Raw genomic sequence first — 17084 nt, 5'->3', positions numbered from 1 at the left:
ACACCGAGAAAGAGAGATACCAGATTTCAGAGCAGTGCAAGGTGGATCAGAAAGCGGTGGACTCACAGATTTTGGCAAAAATCAAAGGTGTTCCTCAGCTCCGGGGCTATGTGCTATCCGTTTTTGCTCTGACAAATGGAATTTATCCTCATAAATTAGTGTTCTAAATTTCTTACTAAGAACCTAATTAAATACCTGATACACTTAAAAAAAATTGGAAGGAGAAAGAAAAAAGAAAGAAATGTATAAGAAAGTAAGAAGACAAAAGGAGAATCAATTGAAAGAAGGATATGAAACTAATTAAAGCATTAACTGCTTCTTTCTATAAACCAGCAGAAGTGCATGGTACCTATCCAAACCATCTGACTTACATACATAGATAAATCTTAAAAGTCTATTTTACCACAGACCTACAGACTGGAAAAAAATAAAAATTGAAGTACATTTGCTATGAAATTTTTTTCACATTTACATCATCATCAAGTAGGAACATTACAAGACATGGTCTGTCTGGAGAGTGCTGGATAAAAATACCAATTTGTCATTTGAAACCTAAACCTCACTTTTTGATTGTAGGACTTATCCTCCTTCATTTGGCTCCCACAGATGCCCAAGAGAAGGTCAGGGTTGTTCTTTGCTAATTTAGAGGACTTCAGAGAGGGAAAAGGGACAGCTTTAACAGTTAACTTTCTTTTTTTTAAAAAAAAACATTTATTTATTTATTGTGTGTGTGTGTGTGTGTGTGTGTGTGTGTGTGTGTGGCCAGCTCAGCCCACCAGGTGGCGGGGCTGGCTGGCCTGTGGTGCTGGGGGATCGAACTACAGTCCCTGTGCTTTGCCAAGCTTGTTCCAAGTACGTGCTTTAGACCACTGAGCCATCTCACCAGCCCCAACAGTTAACTTTCTATGTCTTAGGTTTCACAGGTCAGGCCCTCTTTTTGGACTTCATGCAAGGGAAAGCAAGACATCTTTGAGAAGAAAGACTCAGTGCTTATTATCAGACTGGATCCTATCATGAAGAGTATGTGATGTCACTGCCTAGATATTATGGGACATTTTCCTAAGATTACTAGCTCCAGTAAATCACATTGTACTGACACTCAAAATTCTTGAAGGCTTTGGCTATGAGACTTTATCAATAAAATCATTGAGATCACCATAATAAATTGTGCACCCAAATAACTGTATCACTTTCAGCTGAACATTATATTAAAATTTTCCTGATTCACGAGTGCTTTATTATTCAGAAATTAGAAAAATTACTTAATTTGATGTTAAAAGATTACTTGATTATGACTAATAACTCATTGTCTACTTACTCTCTAACTCAAATCCTAATTAAATGTTTCTTAGCCACATTATTGTTAGGCACATCCATCTTTACATGTATAATGATTTTTTTTTTTTTGAAGAACCAGGGATTGAGCTGAGGCCCTTGCGCTTGCTAGGGAAGTGTTTATTCCACTGAGCCATCTTCCTGGCCCTTGTATAATGACTTTTAATTGTTTGCTACACTTTGCCTCATTAATATTATTGTATTTATTTCTTCCTGAATATCAAGCTAAACTTATGTTTCTAAATGTACTAGAATAAATGAGAAGGTCAATGAAATCAGTCTGAACAAGAAAATACTGTTCCTTATTGCTTTGATTTGTGATACATTTGAAGAGAGTGACTTTTATCTAGACATTTCATTTGTAGTCATCTTCTTTTTATAATGTTTTAGTAATTGTGCTAAAAATTTTTGACCTAAATTACTGTGCTTTTAGATTTATTGGTCATATCACAAAAAAATTTGAATAATTTTAGGTTCTAACAGTTGTACTTCAACACAATTTTCATTAAAACTCTGAAAAATAAATCTTACCTTTCTTAAGAAGCAAGTAGTGTCTGTTATATTATTTGAACCTACTTCACAACACTATCATTTAGTTTTCTTTAAACACATAGTAAAATAGAAACATTGAGGTATGTATTACTGCGTTGAGTCAATCATGTCTTTCAAATGTGGGCTTTGGTTTAGCATTTATTCTTATACTCTTACTAATGAAAACCATTTTTTGGTTGAGTAGTTTTGTCCTTTTAATTTTAAAATTTTTACAGTCATGTGTTTGCAATATGTAATGATTGGATTAACCTTTGGAAGTTGGTACAAGTATATAACACAGTTTAATTCTTTGCATGTCCACTTCCTTTCTTCTTTGCCTGCTCTTCTCCATCTCTTGGTTCCTTTGTTGTTCTCAAAAGATGTTTCTCCATATTTTTATTATCTTTCTTTTATTTTCCTATTTACATTATTTATAATTTGGGCTCCTCAGTACTTAAGTTTTTATAGCTCATTTATTTCACTTAACATAGTGGTCTTAAAATACATTTATTTTTCTAAAAATACCTGAAATTTATCCTTCCTGTTGAGGAGCATTCCATTGTATAGAACTCATTTCATTTATCAATTTGTCTGATGGCCAACATACAGATCACTTCCAAGATTTAGCTATAAAGACTTGCTTCTACAAACCTGGGCATACATGTGTCACTGAAATGTACTGTCTAACTCTTTCAGGAAGAGACCTACAAGAGTGATAGCTGGGTCAAATGGAATTTTTCTTCATGCTTTGAAGAATCTCCAAATAAATTTTCATAGTGGTTGCACTAGTTTCCATTTCCACCAAACATGCAAAAGGCTTTGTCTCCCTCTGTTGCCTGAACTTCATTTTTTGGTGTTTTATTTCTTGGTGATAAACATTCTTTCTGGAGCAAGATAAAATTTCAGTGTCATTTTAAATTGCATTATTTTAATGGCTAGTGACATTAAACATTCTTCTCACATACATTTTTTCCATATGTGATTCTGCCTTAAAAATTTTGCCTTAGGTTGTTTTCTCTAAGAACTAAGGCTTTAACATTATGATTAGATCTGAATCCTCTATTTAATCAAAACTTGTTTTCTTTCTATCTTTCTTTTCTTTGTCCGTAATTGGACACATGACCTTGCATATGTGAGGTGAGACCTCTAGCACTGAGACTCAACCCCAGCCCCCCCAATTTTTTTTCAGTGTATTTGGTAAAAGGTCTCACTAAACACCTCAGACTCCTAGTGATCCTCCTGTTTCAGCCTTCCTAGCACTGGGATTACAGGCATGTGCTTCCATGCATAGTTTTGGTCAGCCAGCTCAGTACAGCAACCCAGGGCAGGGCCAGCAGTTATTGGAAGGGATGAGTGTGTTGGGAGTGTGGGGGGTGGGTGTGGTGGTGTGTGGGGTATGGGGTGTCAAACCTGGGTCCTTGCATTTGTCTAGGCAGGTGCTTAGACTACTGAGGTATCTCCATGGCCCCAAAAGACTTCTTTTTCTTTAAATGAGACTTTTAATTACTGTTGGAGCCATAAGAGTGACTACCTGCTAAAAGAATGGAAGGAGTGACTGTGGAAAGTTTGCAATAATATATGAAAATGACTTATAGGTCTTAGATTTCATAAATTTAAATCTTTTTAAAATTCTGCAAGTAAGTATTAACTCAGACAAAAGTCAGTCCTTTGTACATCAAAATAATTTGTTAGTAATATAACTGGGCATTTTACATGAAGATGTTGGGCAATGGGTTTCTAAACGTTACTTTCTGAGATAATCACTTTGCTTCTCATTTCAAATTATATCAAGCCCTGAATGGTTTTGTGACTGTACAAGAACTCCTCCTATGTAGCCTGTTTTAATGTTGCATTTGTTTCCTTTTCTTTCCTCTCAGATCCCACTCCTCAGTGAGACTGGCTCCTTCTGGTTCCAAAATGCACTCATGCATTTCTCTTTTTCTCCACTGCCAGACTCTGAATTTATTTATTTATTTATTTATTTTTAATTTGTGTGTGTGTGTGTGTGTGTGTGTGTGTGTGTGTGTGTGTGTGGTCAGCTCAGCCTACCAGGTGGCGGGGCTGGCTGGCATGTGGTGCTGGGGGATTGAACTGCGGTCCCTGTGCTTTGCTGAGCTTGTTCTAAGTAGGTGCTTTAGACCACTGAGGCATCTCACCAGCCCCCAGACTCTGAATTTAAATCTCCACACTTCACCAATTTTTCTGCAGGGGCATCATAACACAGCTCCTTGTTTTGCCCTTTTTCACTTCATTTTCCATTCAATGGCAGCTTACTTTAAAAAAGTATCGTAAATATTGTTTAACTTCTTTAATTTTGTCTGTAACTTATTAATTGTTCTGAAGGGTGTTATTTAATTTTCACATATCTATGAAGGTTTTGCAAGTTTTGTCAATAATTTCAAGTTTCTTTGCACTAAGGTTAGATGATATACATGAAATAATTTCATTCATTTTGCATTTACTTAAGCATGTTTCATGTGCTAATACATGGTCTATGTTGGAGAACATCCATGTGCAGCTGAGAAGAATGAGTATTCTGGTGGTGTTGGGTGGAACACTCTGCAAGTATTTACTGAGTACATTTCCTCACAAGTTTGGTTTAGTTGTGTTTTTTTCTTTGCTGATCTTTTGTGGAGCTGTTCTAACTCTATGTGAGAATTGGATGTCAAAGCCCCCCATGACAATGGTGTTATTGTTTGTTTGATTTTTCATGTCTGTTAAAATTTGTCTTGTATAGTTGGGTGCTCCTGTATTAGTACATATATATTTATTATTCATATGTCTTACTCTTTCAGTTTTCTCTTCACAAGCATTAATGACCTTGTTTATCTCTTTTGATCATTCTTGGTTTGAAGTTTACATTGTCAGCAACCAGAATAGCTACCCCTGCTTTTTTTTGAGTTCTTGTCATATGGAGTATTATTTTCTGTTCTTTGACTTTAAATCTATGAATTTCTTTATCATCTAAATGTGTTTCTTGTATACAGCATACTGTTGGATTTGTTTCTTGATCTTCTAGTCTGCTTCTTTGTTAATTTGAGGCCATTTACATTGATATTTATAACTGATACTTATTTTATTTTTGATTTCTTAAAATGTTTAATAGAGGGACTGGTAAAGCATACTTTGTGAGATGTTAATTCAATAGACAGACAGATTACTCTTACAGATAAGTTAAAGAGCTACAAATGATACTTTTGTTCCATACTACTCATTTGATACTTTGGTAAAAACTGTTTAAGTGTTCTATAATTGGAACTGGGAGAAAACCAGGAAGAAAAAAACAAAGAGATCAAAAAATGGCTGTCGTTATTGTGGCCTCAAAATAGACACCCAAAGTCTGATTCTCTTGGCTCCAAGAAGAGCTCAATGATGATGCGGTTCATCTGCTACTGCTGTCAGAAGCAAGACCAGCATAAGAGGGACTGCCTCAAGAGGCCCACAAGCCATGCCCTGACTGCCAAGGCAGCCACTAAAAGTGAGACTGCACTCTGAGATGGAGGCCCCAGAGCTCAGACTCAGCTTTCCAGGTGGTCCAATAGGACTCAAGGGTGCTGGGCCTGCCTCCTCCCTCTGGCCAGACAGTCTGTACCTTATAACTGATATTTACATGTGTTGGCTTATCTTTGTCTTGTTATTTTCCTGCTGGGTGTTCCCTATATTTCCCCTCTATTTAATTGATTCTCTGCTTGGCTGTTCCATTCTATTTTTGTTCTTAAAGTTTTGTTAATTTTTGTTACTTTCTAGAATAATTGTCATTATTCTTTGCAGGGTTTGTTTGGTGGTTCTGAATTTCTTCAGCTGTTCTTTGTAATATAAATGTCTTATTTCTCCATTAATTTTGAGATCATTTTTTAGGATACATCAATCTGGGTTAGAAATTTTTCTTTCTGAAATATTTTAGAATACTTCTGTGCAAACTCTTCTTGATTTGATGGCTTCTTTTGAGAAAGCTGTCATGATTTTTATGGGCTTTCCATTATAACTGATCTGTTTTTTCCTCTAACATCTCTTAATATTGTGTTGTTTTTTTTATTTCTGTGATCTAGATTATTATGTATCTATGTGTAGATTTGTTTTGGTTATAGTTAATTGAAGTTCTATATTCCTCCTTATCTGTATGTCAGATTCTTTCTTCATGTTTGCAATAATTTCTGGTATTACTTCTGCAAATAGGCTTTCTATGTCATTTGTGTTGACTCTTGCTCTTTTATTCACACTGATCAATCCTATATTGTTTATCTTTGCATTATCTGGTAGCTGCTAAATTATAATATCTTGGTTCCTTATTTTTGCTTTCATGATCACTAGTTCCAATACTGTCCTCAAGGCCTGAAAGTCTATCTTCAGTTTAGTTCATGTAGTTTTTCAAGCTTTCAATGGAATTCTTAATTTCCTGCGTATCTGTTTGAAACTGTTTCATGCATTCTAATTCTTTCCTATATGATTCATTCGATAATTCTATCATTTTTCTAGTCTCCTCTTTTTTCTATGTATTTCTTCTTTACATATGTTGAGCAATTCTTTCACTATTGTCGTCATTTGTTTTTTACCTGAGAGATTACTTGTGATCTGATTTCTTCTATAGCCTGAATAAGTTGTCTCTTTAATTCAGCTGCTATTAGCTCAGAAATTTCATGTTTGCAACTTCTAAGTAATTCTATGTCTTTGTCTACTGGTTTGCCTTGGGTTGGCCAGATGTCTCAGATTTCAGCTTTTTATTTTTGTATTTTGATATTTTTCAAATTCCTAAAGTTCACCAAATCTTAGGGTTGTTTCATGGCTCCTGAAGTTGTCCTGAGCTCAGTGTGTTTTTCTTAATGGTGTGTGTGTTGGGGGTGGGAAGCAGCTCAACAAGGAACCTGAGAAGGTGGGGAATGAGGTTCTGGTCAATGAGGCTCTTGTGAATATGGGGCCTGAGGTAGTGATCACCAAGGCCCAGGAAGCTGTCTATGCTTCATTCTGGTTTCTCTGATGTTGCTGGCGGGGGGGGAAGTTCAGCAAGGTCTTATGATGGGGATGTGGGGTGTATGTCACTGAGGTTCCCCATGTGTCTGGGTTCAAAATGACTTCTGTGATGGTAGGCAGTGGGTTGGGCTGAAGCTCAGCAAACTTCCAAGATGATGGGGGAAGTGCTTACCAAGGCCTCTGATGATATGTGGGACTTGCCTAGTTTTAGTTTTTTGTAGAATCTTTACACTGAATTTTTTTTTTTGGGTCAGTGTTAGAGTGTCAAACTATATAGTTCTGGCTTGATTTGTGCTCACTTTGTAGTCACTAGGCTGGTCTCAAACTCATAATGATCCTCCTTCCTCAACTTCCTGAATGCTGGGATTACAGATGTGCAATACCACACTTGATTCTGGGGCCAACTTGGTGTACCTGGAGTTCTAGGGGAGAGCATAGCATGTGGGACTCGAGATCTAACTTGGGACCTTTTGCTTGCCAGATAGTTACTTAATTCTCTGAACTATCTCCCCAACAACTCTACAGTGATTTCCACAGTAGCTACATGAGGCTTAATTCTCACCAACAGTGGAAAAAGGTTCATTTTCCCCACATCCCTGTCAACAATTTTTATTGGTTGATTTAGTGAAAATAACCATTCTTTTTGGAGTCAGATGGAATCTCAGAGTTGTTTTAATTTGCATCTCTCAAATGGCTGATGATGTTAAACATTTTTGCATATATTTATTTGTCATTTTTACTTCTTCATCTGAGAAATATGTAATCTTTTCAGAGGCCCATTTTTTGACTGTATCCTTAAATTTTGGGGGTTGATTTTTTTGAGTTCTTTGTGTAGTCTAGATATTAGTCCTTTTTCTGAGATATTGCTGGCAAAGTATTCTTTCCCACACTGTGTGTTGTCTTTTTGCAGGTGTTTTTGCTGTGCAAAAGCTTTCTAGTTGAGATTTCAGTTGTTGATTCTTTGTGATATTTTGGTGTGTGATCAGGGTTTTGTTTATAAAGTCCTTGGCTATCCCAATGTATACTTATTCTACCTTCAAAAAGTTTTAAGATTTATGTTTTAATATTTAGATCTTCGATCCATTTCCATTTTAGTTTAGCATGTAGTGAAAAATATAGGTGTAGTTTTAGTCTTTGACATGTGGAAACCAGCTTTTCCAGCACCACTCATTAAAGAGGCTACTTTTATTTCACCAGTGTAACTCTTTCACCACTTTGTGAAAGATGATGGAGGCTATCAGACCTTAGCAGCCCAGGCCTGCAGTATGATATGGAACAGGATTGTACCATTTGTTTCCACTGAAGTTCAGGTGACTTCCTGGCTGTGAGGTTGACACTTGATTTGTTCAGCCTATGATACTCTATGTATCTTCTGCTGTGGTTTGAACTGAGCTCCATCTGTCTTGACCTTGGCTGCTTGATTTCTTGATGACTTGAACTCAGTTCACCTCATCCTGACACTGGGACCTGCTACATGGGGCCAGCCTGAAGCTACTGTGAATTCCAAATTCAGTTGGCTTCTCTCCAGGATGGATGCTATTCAATTGTTCTCTCCTCGGAGACATCTGAAACAAAATAAATCACCCACCACTGCAGTCCACTGTGCTCACTGTTATATCCCACTGGTGCATTTCTCTGTGGAGGCCTCTGAAGTCTCCAGTAATCACTATGCATCGGCAAATTTGAGCTCTTTCTCTCATGCATTAAGTAAGGCTTGGCGATAAGTACAATTTGCCACTTCCTTCTGATTTTTTGGTCTCTCTCTTAGGACTCCTGTGAGCTTCAGTGTTTACTTCTTTGCTGGTCCAGGGGACCATTTTCCCTCTGTACCTTTCTCATATTGCTTTATTCCAGCTTTTGTACACCAAAGTTCAGAGAGTCTGCTTGTCTTGTGCTCTCCACGCCACCATCTTCCCAGAAATCTTCAGATGTTGACTTTTGAATATGTCAGTTTCTTCTAGTTCTGAGGTTTTGTTCTTACAATGGCCACTTGTGCTGCCAATTGTGTCAATATAACTTTTAATTTCTAGGATTTCTGATGCATAGCTTTTCATGAGCTCTAATTTTTTGTCAAGCTTGTCATTTATGTGTAGTACTTATTTAGCTCATTTGTAGGTCTTCATTAAGGTTTTCTGAAAGCTTCAATATCATTTTGTTAATATTCTCATTATATGTTTGTTTATTTATAGCTCCTGTAAGTTTGCTGTGTATATATTTGATCTGTTTCTAAATCTTCTCAGCTATCTTTTTAAATAATTTGGAATATGATTTATGCTATATTCCCCTCCTTTGGCCCTTTCGATTTGCTGTTAATGAATTGAATAGTTTGGGGAGGAATTTTTCACTTTGTATTCTCAAAATTCCATTATTTTTCTTTGGTGAGAAGGTCTTTGGATACTTATAGTGAAAAATCTCCATTGCTAGTGTAGAGATCATTTTACTTAGTCACTTTTTGGCGATGTAATTTATATGTGGCTAATGATAGACCTTTGCCTGTGTCCCAAGATGTGACCACCTTGTTTAATTTGGGAGGGAAGGAAGTAATTGACCCAAAACTGATTTCCCTGAAAATATACCTTATTATTGTTCATAACACAGAAGTAATGTGGGTGTTTTCATAAAAAGAAAAACCAGTGAATAGCAACAATTATGTGAACCTGGTAATATCAAGCAAATCAGCTATAGTAATATCATCTTAAGAAAACTGCATATTAATATGTTTAACATATAAGATCCGATAATGTACTACCCTTAACCTTAAAAGAGAAATCTGCAATTATAGTGTCAACATCATATGTGTATTCAACTTCTACATAGTTTATGATTTTATTGTCATATCCTTCATGGTTCCTGGCATCTACTTCTCTTTCTTTTTCATTCATAAATTGTTACTTTTTTTACTTTTCTTTTCTTTCTTTCTTTCTTTCTTTTTTTGTGGAACCAGGGAATGAACTCAAGCCCTTGTGCTTGCCAGGCAAGCACTTATTCCACTGAGCCATCTCCCCAGCCCAAATTGTTACTTTCTATTGCTAGATTCTGAATCTTGGGGAGGCTAAGTTGGTGCTCACCATTTTGCACTTTTCTCTATAAATTTAGTATGTATCTTTAAAAAACCCATAATATACAAAGAAAAGTTTGATCAAACCAAACAAAGGATATAATTTCTGCATCTTGTGCTATGAATAACTATCATGAAAACAATAATATGCAATTTATTAATTATTAATACTGTCCTACTAACTGGTTTTGAAACTGTTTCATTGCTATTTGTTTCTCAATAAAATTAATTTTTTTTAAAAGTCAAAATTAAGTTATTTTTGGTGGATGATTAAAAATACAAAGAAAAGAAGTATGGTGTAGATTGAAAGGTTCCCCTGGAACCTTTATATCCTGAACTTTGAATGTGATGATATTTCAAGGTGATGCCTTTGAGAAGTAATGAGGCTTAAAGGAGGTCCTGAAAGTAAGTTTTCCCTGATATATTAAAGTGCTTATAAACATATTTCTTTTTCTGTATTTTAGGGAAGGGTCTACAGGGGTTCAGGGTCTCACTACTAGATAGGACTCATAGTGATTCTCTTGTTTACAGCCTCCCAAATGCTGAGATTATAGGCATGTGCCACCATGCCCAGTCTTAATTGGCAGCTCAGCACACCACAGGAATGGGGCTGTCACAGCAGTCCTGGGGATCTAACCCCCAGCCCCTGTGCCTGCTTGCAGGTGCTTTAATCTGCTATAAACATATTAAGAGACCATTTTCTCTCCCACCCTGTAAGACCAGAACAAAATGGCATTTGGAAGCCAGGAAGAGAGATTTTGCAGGGAAACTGAGTTAGCTAGCATCTTAATCCTGCACCCCCAGCATGTAAATCTGTGAGAGATGTATTCCCCTAATTTAATTCACCCAGCTTATGGTATTAGGATACAAAGATTACTATAGCTTTTGTATTTGTCCCTGTGAAAACTCATACTGAAATAAATTGGCGAGGCTGGGGAGATAGCTCAGTAGATTAAATGCTTCCTTGGCAAGCACAAGGGCCTGAGTTCAAACCCCAGTTCTGCAAAAAAAAAAAAAAAAAATTAAATAAATTGGCTATGGAGGGGGATTGGGATGTAAAGTATTTGAGAGGTGATTAGGTGAAAAAGGTTCCACCCTCACAAGTGGACTCAATGCCCCAATGAAAGAGATTTTGGAAGTGGACTCTCTTCTTTCCCTGTTTCTTGAAACAATGATGACACAGCAGGAGTTTCTCACCTGATGCTGACACCTCATTTTACCCTGACAAGGTTGCAGAACTGTGAGGAAATAAACTTACATGCTTTGCAAAACACTCACAAGCATTCTTTTGTAGCAGCACAAAAAGGACTGATGCAAAGCTCAAGCAGACTTTTACAATAAAAGTGTTTGTGTGAAGTATGATCAAAAAAGAAAACTAAGGTGAGACAATGGAGAAAAGGAACACCTCTACTTTTTTGAAGTGAAAACTAACACAGCCACTATGAAAATCAGTATGGAGATTCCTTAAAAAGCTGAAAATAGAAATTCCATTTGATCCAGCTATTTCCCATCTATGTATCTTTCCAAAAGAGTTAAAGACATCATACTATAGTGATACATGCATACTCATATTTATGGCAGTACTTCCATAATAACTAAATCTTGGAAGATACTTATATAACATCAACAGATAAAGAAAATACTATACATATGATGGGGCACTATTGTACCATGGAGAAAGATGACCTTGAGCCATTTGTAGGAAATTAATGTATCTTGCTACCATAATCTTTGGAGAAATGAATGAGACACACATATTTAAATATTGCTTTATTTCTCTCATGTGAGAAACAAAATTATAAGGAGCAAAGCAACAAATAGGTAATAGGAAGTAGTAAGGTAGATGTTTCTCGAATGGGAATAGGATCAAGAGCTGAAGGAAGGGTTAGAAAGGAAGGAAGAAATGGAAGGCAGAGGAAGGGATATAAAGATGAAAAAGGAACTAGGATGTGTTGTGCATGTGTATCAACTCCATATAAGGAGCATAAACATTTAGTGCTGTACACATGTACCAAGTAAATATGTAAAAGGAAACTAAGGGACTATTCATGTCCTATTTCTTGGTTTATTAGTGGACCTGACATGTTTGCTTTATAATGATTAATTATGCTTATTACACACACATACACACATACATAGTATATTTTCTGCCATGTATTGTATCACATGCTAAAAATTTAAAATTTAAACTTTTAGGATAAAACTGTGGGGAAAGGGGATTGGTCAGCCAGGGGACGGAAGTGGACCGCGTCTGGAACTGCAAGAACCTGGCAGGGACGACGCGGAGCGTGGGCCGCCGCGCGGCTGCGTGGCGGGTGCTGCTGGTCCTCCTGCTAGCGCTTGTGGTACCGGGCAGTGGGGCCGCCAAGACTGGCGTGGGGCCTGTGACCTGCGGATTGGTGCTGAAGCTGCTCAACATGCAACACGGAGTGCGGCTGCACTCGCATGACATCAAATAAGAGTCTGGGAGCGACCAACAATCGGTGACCAGTGTGGAGGCGTCGGATGTCGGCAATAGCTACTGGCGGATCCGATCCGCGGAGGCCCGGAGGGCAGTTGCCCACGTGGGTCGCCCGTGCGCTGTGGGTAGGCACGTGCTCACCGGCAAGACCCTGCACACATACCACTTCCTGTCGCCGTTGTCCAACAACCAGGAGATGAGTGCTTTTGGGGAAGGCGGGGAAAGTGATGACCTGTGGACAGTGCGATGCTCTGGGCAGCACTGGGAACGTGAGACTGCTGTGCACTTCCAGCACGTGGGCTCTTCTGTGTTTCTGTTGGTCACCGGTGAGCAGTATGGGAGCCCTATCCGTGGGCAGCACGAGGTACACGGCATGTCAAGTGCCAACACACATAATACGTGGAAGGCATCTTTATCAAGGCTGGTGTGGAGCCTTGTGCAGGTCACGATGAACTCTGAGTATGTGGATGGGAGAATGCAAAAAGGCTGGGTAGGACATCTGCAGGGCTGCTCTTGGTGGAGACTTTGGGTTTGTAGGGGTCCTCAAGTGCCTTTGTGATTAAAGATTGTTGGTCTGTGAAAAAAAAAACTGTGGGGAGATCATATTGAATAAAAATCCTTTACATATCCTAATCTGATTTTTTTTCTCAGTTGTATTTTCTCATTATGTAATTACAAAAATGTTCTGAACTACTGTTCATCATTGGCTACCGGATGATATCCAACCTTTTTTTTTTTCCTCTTGAATTTAGGACAGGGTCTACAGGGTGTACAGGGTCTCACTAGGTAAATTGGACTCATAGTGATTCTTCTGTTTTCAGCCTCCCAAGCACTGGAATTATAGGTGCCTGCGGCAGCACCCAGTTCAATCAATGTCTAAGTGTGCCCTGGGGGCTAGGTCAGCAGGGCACCCCGTGGATTGAACCCAGGGTGCTCTGCTTTGCCAAACCAAGCGCTTTAGTCTGCTGCGTTATCTGGCTGGTCTCCAACTATGTTTTATTCACAAGTTGAGGTTTTAGTTGTTTAGTCTCCTCTTTGTGTGTTTTCTCTCACAATCTCTTGTGTATTATGTGTTATATGTTTGTATATCATATTTCTTACTATTTTAGATCTTTGTTAAGGAAGAAGAATTCTGAAAATGAGCAAGATGAAGTAGCAACCCACAAAAATCTCTTGCTCACTGAATCCTATACAGCCATTTTATTAACAGCCATTCAGTCTCATTTGAAATAGTAGAAACCACAATTTAAAAAATTCTAGTAGTGCTGGTCAAATAGCTCAGCAGACTAAAGTGCCTGCAAGCAGGTGCAGGGACCAGGGGTTCAATCCCCGGGCCTGCAGGCTCGATCCCTGGGCCTGCCATGCTGGCCAGGGCAGCACCCTGTGCCCAGGGCACTCTGAGACAGCAAATGAGACTGGGCGTGGTGGTGCGTGCCTGTAATCCCAGCTCTTGGGAGGCTGCAAACAGGCGGATCACTATGAGTCCGATCTACTAGTGAGACCCTGAACACCGTGTAGACCCTTCCCTAAAATACAAAAGTAAAAATAAAAAAATAAAAAATTCTACTAAATAGTGAGATGTGAGTGTGTATATGTATGCTTGCACGTGTACCCACACATTTGATGAAAACAAATAGGTTATATAAGTTGGGATCATCATTTTCTTGTAAAACTTAGCCAAAACAATAATATTTCAACAGTCATGCCAGGTTTTAGGAACATCTGTGAAAACATTTGAAATAAGCTAAAATCTTACAGGGAGAGCAGTTTTCTAGAAACTTGACATTTCAGCACACCACTCTGTGGTGTGTGTTCCTGGGTGCCGCTGACAGTGGAACAGCTCTTCCTGGTGTCAGAATAGAAGCAAAGAGTCAATGAGAGTGTGGCTTAAAAAATTGTTGTTTTAACTTTGATTTTACTTCTTTTTTCACCCCTTTCTCCATCCTCCATCCTCCATCCCCAACTCTCAGGATCACCGTGTTTTCTATATGCTTGCAGTACAGCTGTATGGCTTTAATGTTCATACCACTGTAACAGCAAGCTGCCAACAGAAGAAACAATGGATGATTTAAGAACAGCAGCAGGGACTCCCATGGAGGGAGAACATCTGGGACTGACAATCTTCCTTCAGTAAATTCTACTTTTGGAATCCACAGTAGAATGTTCTTTCCAGTGAATATGTTCTTAGTATCATAGCAGCATAGATAAGTCTCTGTGCATAGCAAATTTGCCAATCCCTCTTCAAGTCTTACTACATATATTTTCTTTGAGGCTACTAGCTGTCAAGGATACCAGGCCTGCCCCCCATCAGCCCTTTCCTGCAACAAAATAGAGGATTGAAAGTCAGGCTTGCAAAGACAGCAGTGTGAACATAAGAAAACAAAAGAAAGCAAAAATGTATGTGACCATGAAGTGAATGCTTAGTCTCAGACATGAGAGATTCAAAGAAAAATATAGATCAAAACCTAAAAAGAAAGATCGCAGTGCTCTAAAGGAAAGAGAAGTCCTCCAACAGCCTTCTTGCTTATTTTTCCAGTATAATACACAGCTGAACCAATCTTATTATATCCTGGTTGAGACCAAATTTATCAACTTTTCCATCAAAGCTAAATTGGACTTGGTACAATGAGTGATGGACTGTCTGTATGCCAGGTGAATCCCTTGTATCACTGATTGTGTAATGGCAGAAATTTTTTTTTAAATTTTACTTGCACTTATTTTATGCTTAATTTATTCCCATACCATAAATTTTTGTTTCTTCAGTTTCTTCTGGGTTATCTTTTCTTCTGTGCAACTTCCTCCTCTGGCTTAGGAACAGTTTGTTCCTTTTCAGTAAGGATCATCTCAATATGGCAGCGGAGCTCAGGGATGGATTAATCTGGCCATGAGCTCTTTAAGTATGGTGGCACATCTTGGGTGTTTTGTTCACCTGGATATGTTCAATAACCAGAGAATCTACATCTAAACCCTTAAGCTCAGCATGACTCTCTGCATATTTAAGCATGTGCAGTAAAAATTCAGCACTCTTTTTGAGCCACCAACCCTATGTCCAGCCCTACTGTTTGGCCTGGGGACACCTATCAACTCCACCATTGTAATGCCAGAATGGAACCCATTGCTTCTTTAATGTGACATTCTTCAGATACTTGGTGGCCTTTCGGACATGCATACCCTTGATGGCCTGGGCAGTTTCACGCATGTTCTTAAAGTGAACACAAAGATTTGAACCTCTTTGGACCACTGAGCTATCTTGCCAGCCCTGAGCCTCTTGATTTGTATGATTTTGTGGGGTTTTCTGGGTCAAGAAAGTAGCAGATCATTTTCACAGGTCACCTCAGGCTTCTCACAGGAAGAGCTGGAAATGGAGAAACTGCGACAGAAGCATCAAGTGGCCCTAAGGACTTCCAAGGATCCCTGGTTTGAACAATTACCTTGCACACATAAAGAGACCTATGCAGATGACCACTTAGTGCAGAGAGTAACTCAGTACGTGTTATATTGTGACCACAGTTGACCAGGACCTTAAATAGAGAATCTGGAAGATCCCTGGAGTTCCTATCATGTACATTTCTAATCACAGATACAACATTGAATGAATGCCAGATGATTATGGAGCCCCTCAGTTCTGATTCTTACAAGACAAATTTTCTCTGCCTCCTTCCAACCAACTCTTTGTTTTCAGTTGATTCAGCATGTTATAGCATGAATTATTCACCCACTTGGTATGGTTAAAAAAAATTCACTTTTTGATACTTTCTGGAAAAAAAGAAAGAAATTCAGGCTTGCCAGTTTTATTAGGTTATGAGTTCAGAGACATGAATGGATGGAAAAATTCATCCATGCAAGTAAGAGGAATGGAAATCTTAGAAAAATAAGAAAGGGGAGGAACTCAGTAGTGCGTTCATTCTGTTTTTACTAACTGCCATTTGGATCCAATGAGAACTAGCTTTTTAGAAGAAATTTAGTAAAATGAAATCTTGAAGGACTGACCAAAAGGCTTTGGGAAGCAGAGCTAAAAATACTTCAACTTCATTTTAAAGCAACATTTTGTTCTTCCAAACATCAGACAATCAGCCCTGAGGACAAGAATTCAATGAGATAATTCTGGACTCCAGATTGGTGGGGTCTCTTCCATTTGGATTGCAAAGTTGTGGGCAGTGACATCACAGTTCTTTTTTATTTTATTTTGTTTATTTTTGTTCATTTTAATGAGACAAAAGATAAAATAGCAAGGAAACAGCTTCAAAATAGGTTAGTAGGACAGTTACAATAATTAATACATTGCATATTGTCTTTGGAGTAGTTATTCAGGGGACAAGATGTAGACATCATGTCTTATCTAAACAATAGGAGTACAAATCTTTCTTCTCAATGAGCTAAGAGAAAGTATCTGTATATCTATCCTATCTTGTATAGGATATATATATATATATATATATATAATCAAGTACTTTTTAATTTTTATATTGTCTCCTCATGGCTTCATTCTGGGGCATTCTGAAATCCTGTATTCTTAACTATTCTATGATAAAGAGGTTCTACTAAAAGGTTTTAAAAGAATCTTGAAGTGATGTGAGAGGAAATATTCTTTGAATCTTTTTCATTCTCTGCAACACTCACAATTATACTTAAGGACATGACATGACATGATTAGCAAAGTACATTTCTGTAATTAATACATTAATAGGCAATCTTGAGGCTGATGAGATGGCTCAGTGGTCTAAAGCACCT

General features: G+C 38.0%; 1 pseudogene; it reads left to right on the top strand.

Moving 5' to 3' along the window:
• LOC101584120 overlaps positions 1–12932 on the top strand; it is a 60581-nt pseudogene extending 47649 nt beyond the window's left edge.
• Positions 12933–17084: the final 4152 nt, after the last annotated feature.

This window comes from Octodon degus, unplaced genomic scaffold (assembly GCF_000260255.1).
Source record: "Octodon degus isolate 3935 unplaced genomic scaffold, OctDeg1.0 scaffold00189, whole genome shotgun sequence".
Classification (NCBI taxonomy): Eukaryota; Metazoa; Chordata; class Mammalia; order Rodentia; family Octodontidae; genus Octodon; species Octodon degus.
The sequence above is the reverse complement of the archived record's forward strand: the minus strand, read 5'-3'. Positions and strand labels throughout refer to the sequence as shown.